The sequence below is a fragment of the Stomoxys calcitrans genome, chromosome 5, assembly GCF_963082655.1.
Source record: "Stomoxys calcitrans chromosome 5, idStoCalc2.1, whole genome shotgun sequence".
Taxonomy (NCBI): Eukaryota; Metazoa; Arthropoda; class Insecta; order Diptera; family Muscidae; genus Stomoxys; species Stomoxys calcitrans.
In genome coordinates this window covers 39,094,582-39,111,229 of record NC_081556.1, presented here as the reverse complement: position 1 = coordinate 39,111,229, position 16,648 = coordinate 39,094,582, and the positions used below count along the sequence as shown (strand labels likewise).

Sequence of the window (16,648 nt, the reverse complement as noted above, 5' to 3'; positions counted from 1 at the left end):
ATTATTCATCCGATATGGATGTAGCCACAATTTTGAACCGATCTTTACAAAAATTTGCATGAGATGTTTTATTTGACGTCCCAATACGTGTGCAAAATATTATCAAAATCGATTTAGATTTAGATGTAGCTCCCATATATATCTTTCATCCGATATGGACTTTTAAGGCCACAATTAAGGCCCGATCTTTGCAAAATTAGCATGAGGTTTTTTATTTGAGGTCCCAATATAAGTGACAAAATTTGTCTAAATCGGTCCAGATTTACATAGAACTCCAATATATCTATAGTTCTATCCCTTCCAGCATCCTGCACTTTCCGCCCGATTACGCTGCCGGTACATACTCCTCTGTCTCCTTCGTCGTGCACCGGATCGCTTTCTCGGTCTGCTTGTCAGCTTAGCAAGGCCATCGTTCACTTCTGCCGTCATCCCGATGCCCTCATCTCTCGAAACCTGGAAGGAAGGGAAGAGGTTTCCGATCGGATACCTGAGATGAACCTTGAAGTCGAGTGCGAGTCGACAGAGTGGGCCTGGGGGTACACATTGAGAAACCAGGGACTGAGATCTGTTTTAGACTGTCTGACTATAATACGGTCCTGCAGGCGGAGATCCGGGCGATCACGGAATGCGTGAAGTGGTGTGTTGCTAACGCGAGCACGTCGAGTGTGAACATCTTTACCGACAGTAAAAATGCCATAAGGGCAATAACAACCAGGACGGTAAGGTCACGAACAGTCTTCCACCGATCTGCACAAAATTTGGCACAAATTGTTTTGTTACTTATCTTAACATATCTGCATGATTTCATTAAAATCGGTTCAGATTTAGATATAGCTTCCATATATACGTATCGCCCGATTTGAACTTAAATGGCCGTAGAAGCCACAATTTTCCACCTATCTGCACAAAATATGGCATGAATTCTTCTGTTACTGATCTAATCATATGTGCAAGATTTCATCAAAATCGGTTCTGATTTAGATATAGCTCCCATATATGTGTATCGCCCGATTTGAACTTAAATGGCCGTAGTAACTAAAATTTTCCTCCGATCTGCACAAAATATGGCACAAAAAAGGTTTTGTTACTTATCTTAATATATCTTCAAGATTTCATCAAAATCGGTTCTGATTTAGATATAGCTCCCATATATATGTATCGCCCGATTAGAACTTAAATGGCCATAGTAGCTACAATTTTCCACCGATCTGCACAAAATTTGGCACCGATTGTTCTGCTACTGACCCTAACATGTATGTGAGATTTCACCAAAATCGGTTCTGATTTAGATATAGCTCCCATATTATGTATCGCCCGATTTGAACTTAAATGGCCGTAGTATCTACAATTTTCCACCGATCTGCACAAAATTTGGCACGGATTGTTCTGTTACTGATCTTAACATATGTGCAGGATTTCATCAAAATCGGTTCTGATTTAGATATAGCTCCCATATATATGTATCGCCAGATTTGAACTTAAATGGCCGTAGTAACTACAATTTTCCACCGATCTGCACAAAATTTGGCACGGATCGTTTTGTTGCTGATCTTAATATATCTTCAAGATTTCATCAAAATCGGTTCTGATTTAGATATAGCTCCCATATATATGTATCGCCCGATTAGAACTTAAATGGCCATAGTAGCTACAATTTTCCACCGATCTGCACAAAATTTCGCTCCGATTGTTATGATACTGATCTTAACATATGTGAAGGAATTTATCAAAATAGGTTCTGATTTAGATATAGCTCCCATATATGTGTATCGCCCGATTTGAACTTAAATGGCCGTAGTAACTAAAATTTTCTTCCGATCTGCACAAAATATGGCACAAAAATGGTTTTGTTACTTATCTTAATATATCTTCAAGATTTCATCAAAATCGGTTCTGATTTAGATATAGCTCCCATATATATGTATCGCCCGATTAGAACTTAAATGGCCATAGTAGCATACAATTTTCCACCGATCTGCACAAAATTTGGCACCGATTGTTCTGCTACTGACCCTAACATGTATGTGAGATTTCACCAAAATCGGTTCTGATTTAGATATAGCTCCCATATATATGTATCGCCCGATTTGAACTTAAATTGCCGTAGTAGCTCCAATTTTCCACCGATCTGCACAAAATTTGGCACGGATCGTTTTGTTTCTGATCATAACATATCTTGAAGATTTCATCAAAATCGGTTCTGATTAAGATATAGCTCCCATATATGTGTATCGCCCGATTTGAACTTAAATGGCCGTAGTAACTAAAATTTTCCTCCGATCTGCACAAAATATGGCACAAAAATGGTTTTGTTACTTATCTTAATATATCTTCAAGATTTCATCAAAATCGGTTCTGATTTAGATATAGCTCCCATATATATGTATCGCCCGATTAGAACTTAAATGGCCATAGTAGCTACAATTTTCCACCGATCTGCACAAAATTTGACACCGATTGTTCTGCTACTGACCCTAACATGTATGTGAGATTTCACCGAAATCGGTTCTGATTTAGATATAGCTCCCATATATATGTATCGCCCGATTTGAACTTAAATGGCCGTAGTAGCTACAATTTTCCACCGATCTGCACAAAATTTGGCACGGATCGTTTTGTTGCTGATCATAACATATCTTGAAGATTTCATCAAAATCGGTTCTGATTAAGATATAGCTCCCATATATATGTATCGCCCGATTTGAACTTAAATGGCCGTAGTAACTACAATTTTCAACCGATCTACACAAAATTTGACATGAATTGTTTTGTCACTGATCTTAACATATCTGGAAGATTTCATGGAAATCGGTTCAAATTTGGATGGTTTTTCTTCACATTTTTGCATCACATCTTGTTCATATGACCCTTTAATTAATTTAATGGACTTTGGATTATTATTTAAATTCAATATGTAAGACAGTAATTATGGATTTACGCCTTAATTTTAATCTTTGTTTGCCTTTTTGTATGAGATAGCTGAGGGAAGCCACCCTTATCTCTTTGAACTAACCTAAGAAATTCTCCTTCAGCTGTTTATTGTTCAAGCGGAACAAGTGCAGTTTTCGAAATCATTGCTCGTTGAATGCTTTATTGCCTTATCAGGAAATTTAAATGTAAAAATAAGAAAATTTTTGCACGTTGTGGACACAGAAAAGAATCACTGAAAAAAGAAGAAAATTTCTAAAAAAAAGAGAACATTCGCTACTATAAAACGATATTTTTATTCTTCGCAATGTCTTTGTTTTTACTAAATAGCAAAATTATGCGTAAGTTAATGATGTGCGGTTATTTATTTGAATAAATAAAAATTTATTCAATTCTGAAATTTCTTGTTGATACACTATACTCTGCTCCTTTATATTAGACAACAATTCAATTAGAACGGGACATAAGTACATATTTAGACCAGTTTATTTGAGTACGAGGTAGATACAAAAGTCGTAGCAAACAAATGATGAAATGCCTGTCTTTGATTCGCACTGTTATTTGCTTTAAAGACACGGGCCGAATATGGTGATAGTTTTGTGAATTAAAACCCATTATATTGTACTAAGGCTATTATTAAGTGAATCAGGCATAAATACTTGATTTGATAAAAAAAAACCACTTTTTAAAAAACGCCAAGGGAATTCTGCAGCAGAATTTGACGATGTGAAGGATGTAAGTCGCCATTTCCTCACGAGTGTCTTGTGAGTATCTCGTGAGTGTCTCGTGAATCTTGATTCTCTTATTCGTGAGTTGCGATTTTCCACGTGAGTGTCTCATGAGTCGTGCGTGAGAAAAATTTTCGTACCGTAAGCGTGCGTGAACCTGAGTCGACATTAAAAAGTCGTGCGTGAGCTTACGTGATTAACATTTTTTTCTCGTGAGCGTGAGTGAAGAGTCAAAAACTACCACTTGCCTTGGAAAACGGTACTTAAACTACTCTTTGCCTTGGAAAAGGGTACTAAAACTACCCTTTGTCGTGGATAAGGGTACTAAATCTACCCTTTGCATTAGAAAAAGGTACTACAACTAACCTTTGCCTTGGAAAAAAGGTGCTAAATCTACCCTTTGCCTTGGAAACGGGTACTAAAAATACCCTTTGCCTTGGAAAATGGTACTATAACTACCCTTTGCCTTGGAGAAGGGTACTAAAAATACCCTTTGCCTTGGAAAATGGTACTATAACTACCCTTTGCCTTAAAGAAGTGCACTAAAAATACTCTTTGACTTGGAAAAGGGTACTAAAACTACCCTTTGCCTTGGAAAAGTGCACTAAAAATACACTTTGACTTGGAAAAGGGTACTAAAACTACCCTTTGCAATAGGAAAGAGTACAAAAACTACCCTTTGCCTTGGAAAAGGGTACTAAAACTACCCTTTGCCTTAAAAAGGGTACTAAAAATACCCCTTCTGTTGGAAAAGGGAACTAAAAGTACTCTTTTCCTTAGAAAAGGGAACTGAAACTACTCTTTCGCTTTGAAAGGGGAACTAAAATTACCCTTTCTCTTGGAAAAGGGTACTAGAACTACCCTTTCCCTTGAAAAGGGGTACTTAAGCTTCCCTTGGAAAAGGGTACTAAAATTACTCTTTGCCTTGGAAAGTGTAATAGAACTACCCTTTCTCTTGGAAAGGTGTACTTAAACTATCCTTTGCCTTTGAAGGGTGTATTAAAACTACTCTTTGCCTTGGAAAAGGGTACTAAAATTACCCTTTGTCTTGCAAAAGGGTACTCAAACTACCCTTTGCCTTGGAAAGTGTAATAGAACTACCCTTTCTCTTGGAAAGGTGTACTTAAACTATCCTTTGCTTTTGAAGAGTGTACAAAAATTACTCTTTGCTTTGGAAAAGGGTACTAAAACTACCCTTTGCCTTGGAAACGGATACTTAAACTACCCTTTGACTTGGAAGAGGATACTAAAACTACCCTTTGCCTTAGAATTAAAACTAATCTTTGCCTTAGAAAGGGGTACTAAAATTACCCTATGTCTTGGAATAGGGTACTCAAACTACCCTTTGCCTTGGAAACGGATACTTAAACTACCCTTTGCCATAGAAATGGATACCTAAACTACCCTTGGCCTTTGAGAAGGGTACTAAAACTACCCTTTGCCTTGGAAAGAGTACCTAAACTACCCATTGACTTGGAAAAGGGTACTAAAACTACTTTTTCCTCAGGAAAATGGTGTGCTAAAATAAAACTACGCTTTCTCTTGACAAAGTGGAATAAAATTACATTTTCTCTTAGGAATATGTACTAAAGCTCTTAAAGGGAAAGGATTTTTTTTGCTCCCAAGGGAAATGGCTAAATTGCATTACTAGGCATATTTTGCTAAAATTTTATTTTGGTAGGAAATTTTGTCAACATTTCATTTCATTTTCAAAACTTTTCTAAAGGAAATTTTATAAAAACTTTGTCAAAATTTCATTCTTATATTCATCCATTCAGTTTTATAGGAAATTTTGTCAAAAGTACTTTTCTTATAAGAAATTTTCATTTCATAGGGAAATTTTGTAAAATTTCCTTTCTTTCTACAATTTTACTAAAATAGATTTTTATTTTCTCTTCATTTTCATACCGACCTCCTTTTGCCAACATCTCTTTGTCGGCAAATCTCGTTAGAATGCCATCATAAGTGTCACTTGTATATACATCAACACATTGTGGTTTGATTTTAATTGATTACATGAAGCTTTTTGTTCGCCTCTTTTATTGGATCTGACATTCTGTGACTATGTTGCTGCTGCTCATCACCATTATGGATGATGATGGGATGATGACTAGGCGATGTTCATTTATTCTCCATATTGGCCTTCCGCCTTTTTTGAGTGAATATTTTATAGAATGTTTAAAGACATTTCAAATAACAAATAAAATAACTGCCTATAATTGGTGAACTTGGTGAATGTGGATTTATAAAAAAAAAACAATTCCTATAATTAATATAACGTTGGTATAAATGCATGTTTATCATATAACGATTTGGCAAATTATAGATATTTTAGTTGCAGCGATACTTTGCTTTTGTAATTTTTAAACCTTGGAATCCAACAACAAAAGTTCCTATAAGAATAAAAACGGTTTTAAAAAATAATAATATGTATGTGCCTATAAGAATAGAATAAGTAAAAATAGTTTCTTATAAATGTTTCCTATACATTGCACAAAAGATTTGTTTGTTTACTGATATTTAACAAAGTTTCAGTCTAATAGCTTTGGCTTATGCCTTGCTTTTATAACCCTCAATCATTAACACTTTGAGATGTGGGAATAAATGCAAGTGCATTGTTTACTACCTTTGTCTATCTAGTATTACCTTTCCTTTTCCCTATAATTTCTTGCTTCGCGATGTGGGTAATCAAATCATTTTACCTTGTTTTTGGCATGTGAAAAACGAATTTAGCTTTTAGACTTTTAAAGTGCCATGTTTCTTTGCGCCCCATTGATTTTCTAAAGGTTTGCATTTTCTCTTTACCCCAATTGATATTTATTTATGCTTGAGAAATTACAGTCACGTTTGTAAAGGTATCATCACGGCGGAATACATCATCATCATCATCATCATTCCTTCCAACACGATTGCTATTCAAAGCTAAGCAAAACTTAAAATTCAATAACGTTTTAGTTACAGCCACTTTGATAGAATCTTTTGCAGGCGGCTTTGGCGCCGATTATACAAAGAATCGTGTTAACCAAAACAGGGGTTCATTACAAGTCGGTTGTTGGCTACGATTACAAAGTCAAATTTTCCCTTTTGTAGCAGACATTGAAAAGGAGTTTTTAAGGAAAATCGTTTATCAATGGAACGCCAAAGGAAGTGTCTCTGGCTAAAGTGTTGTATAATCCGATGAAATGTTTCTAATCAATGCAGTTATCTAAGAAAATGCCAAACATCAGACGAATGGGTCACATACAGCATAACACAAGCAGGCGTTTCAAGACCAAGCTAGGGCCTCTCTACTTTCATTTGGATTAAGGTATTAACAACACATACAGTGGCACAGATATGACTACATACCCTTGCGGAAATATCAGCTACCTAAACTGACAGTTACGTAATTGGGACTTTATTTTACCTGATAAATTTTGACCTACTAAATCTCTGGTGATCAAGATAAACAATTTTAGCAAAATTCAATATTTGACTAAAACAACTTTTTCGTACAAAAATTTTGTTTTGAAAAATGTGTGTGAGTGGGGTATGTAGACTTTCCTGTGCCACTATATGTTGGCTCGACAAAGAGTAACCAGAGGCCAGCCATGCCTTAAAACTTCTGTTAAGGGCTAGTCTGTTATAAGCAGTCTAAATTAACACCACACTTACTTAGCTCAAAGGACAAGATTGCAAAATGTTCCTGCTGTTGGCTATTTTTATTTAACCTTCCTATATGTAGGTGATTTTCTTACTTCCTTTCTTAAAGTGTTTGTTAACCTTCAGTTGAACAGCCATTGTTTTATAACATTTTGCCCTTGGAGATCTAGAAACCAACTTAACTCACATTTTCCTACTGTGAGACCAGCAGCAATGGTAGAGGCCATTAATAAATGATTTGTAACACACAGACAAAGTCGAGTAACCACAAATTACACATTGATACCCCTACAATACATACAACAAAACCTCGATTGGAAATCAATAATTTATTTTAAAAATTTCCTTTCCTATAATTACAAACAGATGTTATAAATTACAATAAATAACACAAAACAATCGATTCTATAATCGCATGGTGGCCAAAGTATGTTACCATAGTAGAACAAAAAATTTTCTCATAATGTTGTTTCTAAGAACAATTTTGTCAGCACTCCAAAAGTTAATTTCTATAAAAAATTTTGTCAGCACTCCAAAATTTAATTTCTATGGGAAATTCTGTCAAAATTTCATTTCTATAGGAAATTTTGTTAAAATTTCCATTTAATAGGATATTTTTTCAAAATTTCCATTTAATAGGATATTTAGTCAAATTTCCATTTGTATGGGAAATTTTGTCAAAATTTTCATTTTTATGGGTTCCATATTTATAGGAAATTTTGTAAAATTTCCATTATTAATGGGAAATTTTGTAAAAATTCCTTTTTTATTGGAAATTTTGTCAAAATTTATTATTTATAGGAAGTTTTATCAAAATTTCATTTTTGTAGGAAATTGTGTCAAAATTTCATTTCTATAGGAAATTTTGTCAAATTTGCATTTTTATAAGAAAATTTTGTCAAAATTCAAGTTTTGTAGGAAATTTTGTCAAAATTTTATTTTTATAAGATGTTTTGTCAACATTTTATTTTTATAGGAAATTATGTCAAAATTTCATTTTTATTGAAAAATTTGTCAAATTTGCATTTTTATACGAAATTATGTCAAAATTTCATTTCAAAGCTTCTTTTTTATAGGAAATTTTGTCAAAATTTCATTTCAAAGTTTCTTTTTTATAGGAAATTTTGTCAAATTTCGACTTTTATAGGAAATTTTGTCAAAATTTATTATTTATAGAAAGTTTGGTTAGAAAATTCTGTAAAAATTTCATTTCTATAGGAAATTTTGTCAAATTTGCATTTTTATAAGAAAATTTTGTCAAAATTCAAGTTTTGTAGGAAATTTTGTCAAAATTTAATTTTTATAAGAAATTTTGTCAAAATTTTATTTTTATAGGAAATTATGTCAAAATTTAATTTTATAGAAAAATTTGTCAAAATTTCATTTCTATAGGAAATTTTGTCAAAATTTAATTTTTATAAGAAATTTTGTCAAAATTTTATTTTTATAGGAAATTGTGTCAAAATTTCATTTTATGGGAAAATTTGTCAAATTTGCATTTTTATACGAAATTATGTCAAAATTTCATTTCAAAGTTTCTTTTTTATAGGAAATTTTGTCAAAATTTCATTTCAAAGTTTCTTTTTTATAGGAAATTTTGTCAAAATTTCATTTCAAAGTTTCTTTTTTATAGGAAATTTTGTCAAATTTCGAGTTTTATAGGAAATTTTGTCAAAATTTATCATTTATAGGAAGTTTTGTCAAAGTTTCATTTTTATAGGAAATTCTATCAAAATTTCTTTTCTATAGGAAATTTTGTCAAATTTGCATTTTATAAGAAAATTTTGTCAAAATTCAAGTTTTGTAGGAAATTTTGTCAAAATTTAATTTTTATAAGAAATTTTGTCAAAATTTTATTTTTGTAGGAAATTATGTCAAAATTTCATTTTATAGGAAAATTTGTCAAATTTGCATTTTTATACGAAATTTTGTCAAAATTTCATTTCAAAGTCTCTTTTTATAGGAAATAGCTGATCCGGGCCCGCTCCGCTGCGCCTTCTTTTACATTTATATGGAACAAAAGTATCCTTGGAGTATTTATTTTCGACAATTAAAGATTTTTTAGTGAAATACCATGCTACGAAAATAGTATATCGCTTGACCAACAGTTTAACAATATAAGTGCTTTTATCTGAATCCCATATGATCTTTATTGGTCTACGAATTTAAGTTTGGATGTAAGGTGTACTCCCAGATACTTGTCATTGAAAAATATCAGCATTGTGCAGCATTGTAAACCCCATATTGACATTGGCTTAAGAGGAGTTTACAGGATGAGGAGTCCCCCAAACCCATGGCCCCAAAATAGGTTATCAAATTAGTTTTCTAATCTCAAATACGTTTCATTTGAGCCACATATTGGCATGGCCGAAAAATTTTTTGCCTTTGGGGGTGTTTTGGGAAAGGGGTGATGCCCTAAATACATGGTCCTACATTTGGATATCATATTCGTATTCTACTCCCAAATACCTTTATTTGAGCCCCATATTGCGATGGTCACTAAAAAATTGCTGTTTGTGGGGTATTTTGGGAAAGGGGTAGACCCCCCGAAAATTGGTCCCGAAAATGGGTATCAATTCTCGCTCTACCGCCCAATTCCTTTCATTTAAGCTCCACATTGACATGGTCGGTAAATATGCTCGATTTATTCTCGATTTAAATATATCAGCAACGTGCTTTATTCTCATATATCTATATATCATTTATTTGAACCCCATATTACCATTGCCCTCAAAATTGGATAACAAATTCGTTTTCTAATCTCATTTAAATTCCTTATTGCAAAAGTCCGGAAATACGTCCGATTTGGGGTATTGGCCCTAAAAACTATGAATATTTAGTTCCACTTTTTTTAAGACCCAAATTGTCTTGGTGAGCAAATACGTCCTATTTGGGGGTTGTTATAGTGGTGGGACGTCCCATAGACAGTTGGTCCCTAATGTTGATGTCAGATACGTGGTCTACTCCCAAATACCTTTAATTTAAGCCCCATATTTTCATAGTCGGCAAACATGACAGGCTTGGGGGTCCTTTGGGGGATGGGCGGCCACTCTTTGAGTTGGCCTTGAAAATATATGTCGGATTCGTGTTCTACTCTAAAAACCCACTTACTTGATCCTCATATTGCAATAGTCAGCAAATACTTCCTATTTGGGTGGTGTTGTGGGGGTGGCATGGCCCCTTAGACACTTTCCCCGAATATTGATATCAAATTCGTGCTTTACTCCCAAAGACCATTCATTTGAGTCCCATATTGCTATGGTCGCAAATTTGTCCCCTTTGGGGGATGTTTTTGGGGAGAGGCGGCCCCCCAAACACTTGCTCTCATATTTGGATATCTGATTCGAATTCTACACTCAATAACTTTTATTTAAGCTCCATTTTCCCATGGTCAGTAAATAAGTCCTATTTGGGGGGTGTTTTGGGGAAGGTTTGGACCCCAAGAAATATGATCCCACATTTGGATATTAGATTAGTATTCTTCTCGCAAATACCTTTCATTTGAGTCCCATATTGCCATGGTCGGTAAATATGTTCGATTTAGGGGTGTTTTGGGGATTGGGGTGGTCCCCCGAATACTTGGTCCGACAATTGGATATCAGATACGTTTTCTTATCCTAAATACCTTTCATTTGAGTCCCATATTGTCGTGATTGGTCTAAATATATGTTTGGTAGGTTTTAGGGTGGGGCGTCACCTCTAGGTACCCCATCCGAAATTTGGACACAAAATTTTTATTTTCAGGGTACTATATGAGAGCACACATAATTTGGTTTAAATCGCACCACCCATATCCGAGATCTGGCGTTTTTGAAAATTAGGGTAAGGGAGAGGGTCCGCTCCCCCTTCAGATATCTGAAAATGTAGTACCCTATTTTCAGTACGGGATCATTATGCACCATCTGTGAAAATTTCAAGAAAATCTGTTCGGCCGTTTCTGAGTATATAAGGAACACACAATACCTTTCATTTGAGTCCCATATTGTCGTGATTGGTCTAAATATATGTTTGGGAGGTTTTAGGGTGGGACGTAGCCCTAGGTACCCTATCCGAAATTTGGACACAAAATTTTTTTTTCAGGGTACTATATGAGAGCACACATAATTTGGTTTAAATCGCACCACCCATATTCGAGATCTGGCGTTTCTGAAAATTAGGGTAAGGGAGAAGGTCCGCTCCCCCTTCAGATATCTAAAAATGTAGTACCCTATTTTCACTACGGGATCATTATGCACCATCTGTGAAAATTTCAAGAAAATCGGTTCAGCCGTTTCTGAGTCTATGAGGAACACACACACATACAAACAAACAAACAAATCTACAAACAAACACAAATTGATTTTTATACATAAGATTTTATTAAAAGTCTTTTTAAAAATTTTTTTGTTTTCATTTGGTTACTCTTGTATTTAAGAACATTTTTTCAATGCGCCTTATTTACTCACTTGTTTTATTTTTTTGTCGCCCATTCTACTGTGACGGCAGTCAGATTTGAAAATAAGATTAAAGTCTGTCTGCTGTCACACCATTCATAGGTGAATCACAATTAAAATTTGCCCCATAGATAATGTTGCGAAACTGGAAAAATTTCGATTTAAAATGTTGTTGTTGTTGTACCAGTGTGTTGTAAACTAAGGCGGCAGCTCTTGCCGATGAAAGACTACATCGGGTCAATTCGTTGCATACAACCGGTGTTTGACAACGACAATTGATTGATGTGAAAATTATGAACGACATGACAATTCAAAAAGAAAAAAAAAGTGGAAATATTTTTAATTCTGAAACATTGCAGGGTAGCAGCACCGTCGTACGGTGTACAAAAAGCAAAAAATTGCTGCAGCCCCATTTTCAACAGACTTTTTGCTGTTTGTACTAACAAATTTCTGTGAGTGTAGTAGTCAATATTTCAGTATTGACAGTTCAATTAAAGAGTAGAGAATAATTTTATTAAATTTTTTCATGATTTTATTAACAGCGTTTTTTGTTAATAAATTAATAACTTTATTATAACTCTTATTGTTGTCTATGTGCGTTTGAGATACTTTTGTTTGGTTGGCTTTTACCTCAGGGATAACTACCAAACCAGTGGTTGCCCATCTTACTTATTAGTTGGCAACCGTGGGTGATTTTATCTACTATTAAAATCTTCATTTTGTTTTAAATCCAAATGTTTTAAAAAATTTGCTCGAAGGTTAACTGGACTGCAGTTTCTGGCATACCATCCCTCCGTCAGCGGTATTCTTCGACTAATTACCTAGTCAATCATCAGTGTTATAAGCTTTTGTGAAAATTGCCTAAAAGAGAAAACTCTTTGCTCATAACTTCTAGGAAAGCTACACTGACCTCTTTCTTACTTTCTTTCAGTAATAGCCTTGTCTTCTCACGATCCAGATCACCTCATAGTATTTTCGCCGCCCTACCAACTGTTTCGCTGTTCCATAGTGTTACATGCGTTTGTCGACCACGACCCTCATTCGCACTGTGTCGACCTGAAAGGCTTCGGCTTAACCAAATTTATTAAGGGGTAATAAATAATGCTGCCAAATCGGCCCCTTTCATCCCCCTTACTCCGCTACGGCCCGGCATCCAAACGATGCTTATTGTACCATCCCCAGTTAAGCGTTAATCTCCTTCTTACACTCCAAGACTGTTCGTGACTTTACCGTCCTGGCTGTTATTGCCCCTACGACCACCTTACTGTCCGTAAAGATGTTCACACTCCTCGTCCTCGCATTAGAACCACACCTCCTCACGCATTCCGTGATCGCCCGGATATCCGCCTGCAGGACCGTATTATGGTCACGCAGTCTAACACAGATCTCAATCCCTCGGTTCTCAATGTATACCCCCAGGCCCACTCTGTCTTTAGGTTTGATCCATCGTGTAACGTGATCTTCCAGATGGCAATACTAGGGTTCCGTCAATCCAAGACTGTACCGATGGCAGCAGTGCCTCGCGCTCGTTTTCCATGTTGATCTCAGATATCCGATCGAAAATCAGTTTCCTGTCCAAGATCACACCTAAGTATCTGACCTTGTCAGGTATCGAAATCGACGTGGTGTTGTCACTTTTCATGAAAGTATTTATTTTCATACTACTAACGCCATCTATATGTCAGGTCGTCTATTTTTGGGATCGCCCACGTACTTTGGGAAGGAACATGCGATGAGTAGGGTACTGTAACTGCTATTGCCAGAACTTGTAGTAGAGAGAGAGAGTGATTAGGGATATTACTTCTGTTTCTTGTTTTCCCCCTCTCTCTCTCTCTCTCTCTCTCTCTCTGCCATTCTGTCTTTCTTTAATAGCCCTCTCGTATTTGTGTATTTGCCAGAGCGAGACATTTTAAAAATCAATAATCCATCCCCATAAGTATTGAAAATAATTAAGCAAATGACCGTTAAGTAAATAATTAATTCTTCGATGTTCTTTTGTTTACACTAAGGCCTGAGTCGTTGTGTATATATGGCAGTGTATTGGGTTATGTTTATACATTATAATTGTTTGTGTACTTATCTTTATTTGCTGGTCATGTACAAGTTGCATGTATGATTTGCGTGCGCACAGTGGTTGCCGTATGCACACACCATACGGCAAATAACAGGAGAATGATTTTGAAAATAAAGATACACAAGCAAAAACTGTTTAGTTCAGCCGGATCGAATCTTATATTGGTAGAGAAGTTTTAGCATGGCATGATAACTCACAAATGTAGTCAGCATAAGCACCGCTGAAAATTTTTCTAATGCTCATTCCAGGATATGAACCCAGGCGTTCGGCGTCATTCGCAAAAATGCTGACTTCTGGGCCATGGTGGGAGGTCATACCATCGCAGCATAATCGAGACGACGATAGGAAACCTGGAAGAGGTTTCCGATCGGATGCCTGAGACGGCACTAGAGGTCGAGTGCATGGCAATGCTCCCAGCGGCGCAGTTTTGGATTGACGAAACTCTGGTATTGTCATCTGGAAGTTCATGTTACACGGATGGATCACAGCTAGAGGAAAGATGGATCAAAGCTAGAGGGTCTACATTGAGAGCCCAAGAATTGAGATCTGTTTCCGACTGTTTGGCCGTAATAAGGTATTGCATTGCAGAGGTCCGGAAGATTGCGGAATACTTGAGGTAGTATGCGATAACAACCAGCAGGGCAATCAGTTGGAGCGCAAGAAGGAGATTAACACCTTCTCCGAGTATGGCACGATACGCTTTTTTTGTGTGTCGGGTTATACCGGACTAAGGGGGAATGACAAAATAGACGAATAGAATTTGGCAATGAAGACCAGCGTACTGCGCATGTAACCCGGTGGAACGGCGTTAAGGTTGGTAGAACAAGGAAAATGCAGATCGTGAGAAAACAAGGCTATAACTTTAAACACAAAGGAACAAGATCAGTATAGCTTTCGGTATCATAATGGGACACATAGACTATGCGTGAACTTTCGCAGAATAGAAGCGATAGCATGTGTACGGTATCTGGGCAAGGTGATGAGATGGGTTGGAGCATTTCTGATGTCATTGTCCGGCTTTCGCCGCTAACAGACACCAGCACTTAGGTGAGGACACAATGCCAGACATGAACCGATTTTTTCAAGGTTAAATTTTAAACCCACCACCTAGGATGGGGCTATACTAATCTAGTCATTCTGTTTGTAACAACCCGAAATATGGTTCTGCGACTCCAAAAAGTACATATGTATATTCTTGATCGTCTTGTCATTCTGAGTCGATCTAGCCATGCCCGTCCGTTCCTCCATTTGTCGAAATCACTATAGCGGTCGAAAAGCTAGCCTCCTCTTATAAACCGGGTTTGACTTCTTGAGTACCTAGAAACCTCAATTTTCACCTGATTTGAATGAAATTTGGCACAAAGACATCTCTTCCTATTGCGAACATCCGTGTATGATTTGAATTGGACCATATTTGGATCGGAAGGTGGGAGGCTTAAAACAACTCACTGTGTCAAATTTCACCGAAATCGGGTAATAAATAATGCTTTTATGGGCTTGTGACCCTAAATCGGCAGATCGGTCTAAATGGCAGCTATATCCAAATATAGTCCGATCTGAACCATACTTGGGTCGAATTTTGGGAGGCTTAATATTACCCACTATTTCAAATTTCAGCGAAATCGAGTAATAAATAAGGCTTTTATGGGTTTTGGACGCTATATCGGCAGATCGGTCTATATGACAGCTATATCTAAATATATTCTGATCTTTACCATATTTGGGTTGGATGTCGGGAGGCTTAAAACACTCACTGTGTTAAATTTCAGCGAAATCGGATAAAAAATAAGGCTTTTATGGGTCTCAGGCCCTTAACCGGCAGATCGGTCCATATGAAAGCTATATCTAAATATAGTCTGATCTGAACCATAATTGGGTCGGAAGTCGGGAGGCTTATAACAACTCACCATTTCAGCGAAATCGGGTAATGAACAAAGCTGTTGTGGGTATGGCAGCTATATCTCACTGTGTCAAATATGGTCCGATCTGAACCATATTTGAGTTAAAATATCTTGCTGTTTCAAATTTCTGCGGAATCGGAGAAAAAATTCAGCTTTTATGGGCTTCAGACCCTTAACCGGCAGATCAGTCTACAACTTAATATAGCTACAACTTATATAGTCCGATCTTAATTTAATATAGTCCGATCTCAACCATATTTGGGTTGGGTGTCGGGAGCCTTAAAATAACTCACTGTTTCAAATTTCAGGGAAATCGGGCAATAAATACAATAAATAAAGCTTTTATGGGCTTTAGACACTTTAGCGGCAGATCGGTCTATATGGCAGTTATATTCAAATGTGGTCCGATTTGGACCTGCGTACAGCAAAAATCAGCTCAATATCTTAATTTTTTAAGGTTGTGGAGTGATTACAACGGACGGATGGACAGACAGACAGACACACGGACATCGTAAAATCGCCTTAGAGTTTTACGACGATCCGAAATATTTATATACTTTATAGGGTCGGAAATGAATATTTCAATATGTTGCAAACAGAAGGACTAAATATATATATATATTCTATGGTGGTGGATATAAAAATAGTTTTGATCCACATCCATAGTGTTGTTATTGCATGGCAGAGCTTCAAGTTAATATTTGAAAGTAGTTCAATCGGACTGAATCTTGTCGATTTTTTTGTTTTGTTGTTGTAGCAGAGTGTTTTACACTAAGGCGACAGCCCTTAATCCAGTACGTACAACTGTCTGCCATGGGATTGCTTTTTGTTATTTTATGTTTATATGTGGGTTTTAACCCACTGTGCTGCTCACACAATTTACATTCAACTGGAACACAACTTTTAATCTGTTAAAGTATGGCAGCGGCTAGTACATGCGAG

The 16,648-nt window shown here is 36.1% G+C and overlaps 1 protein-coding gene across 2 annotated transcripts in view; it reads left to right on the top strand.

Moving 5' to 3' along the window:
* LOC106082412 (NAD kinase) overlaps window positions 1-16,648 on the top strand; it is a 95,892-nt gene that overhangs the window by 15,096 nt on the left and 64,148 nt on the right. The gene's annotated exons all lie outside the window — the stretch shown is intronic.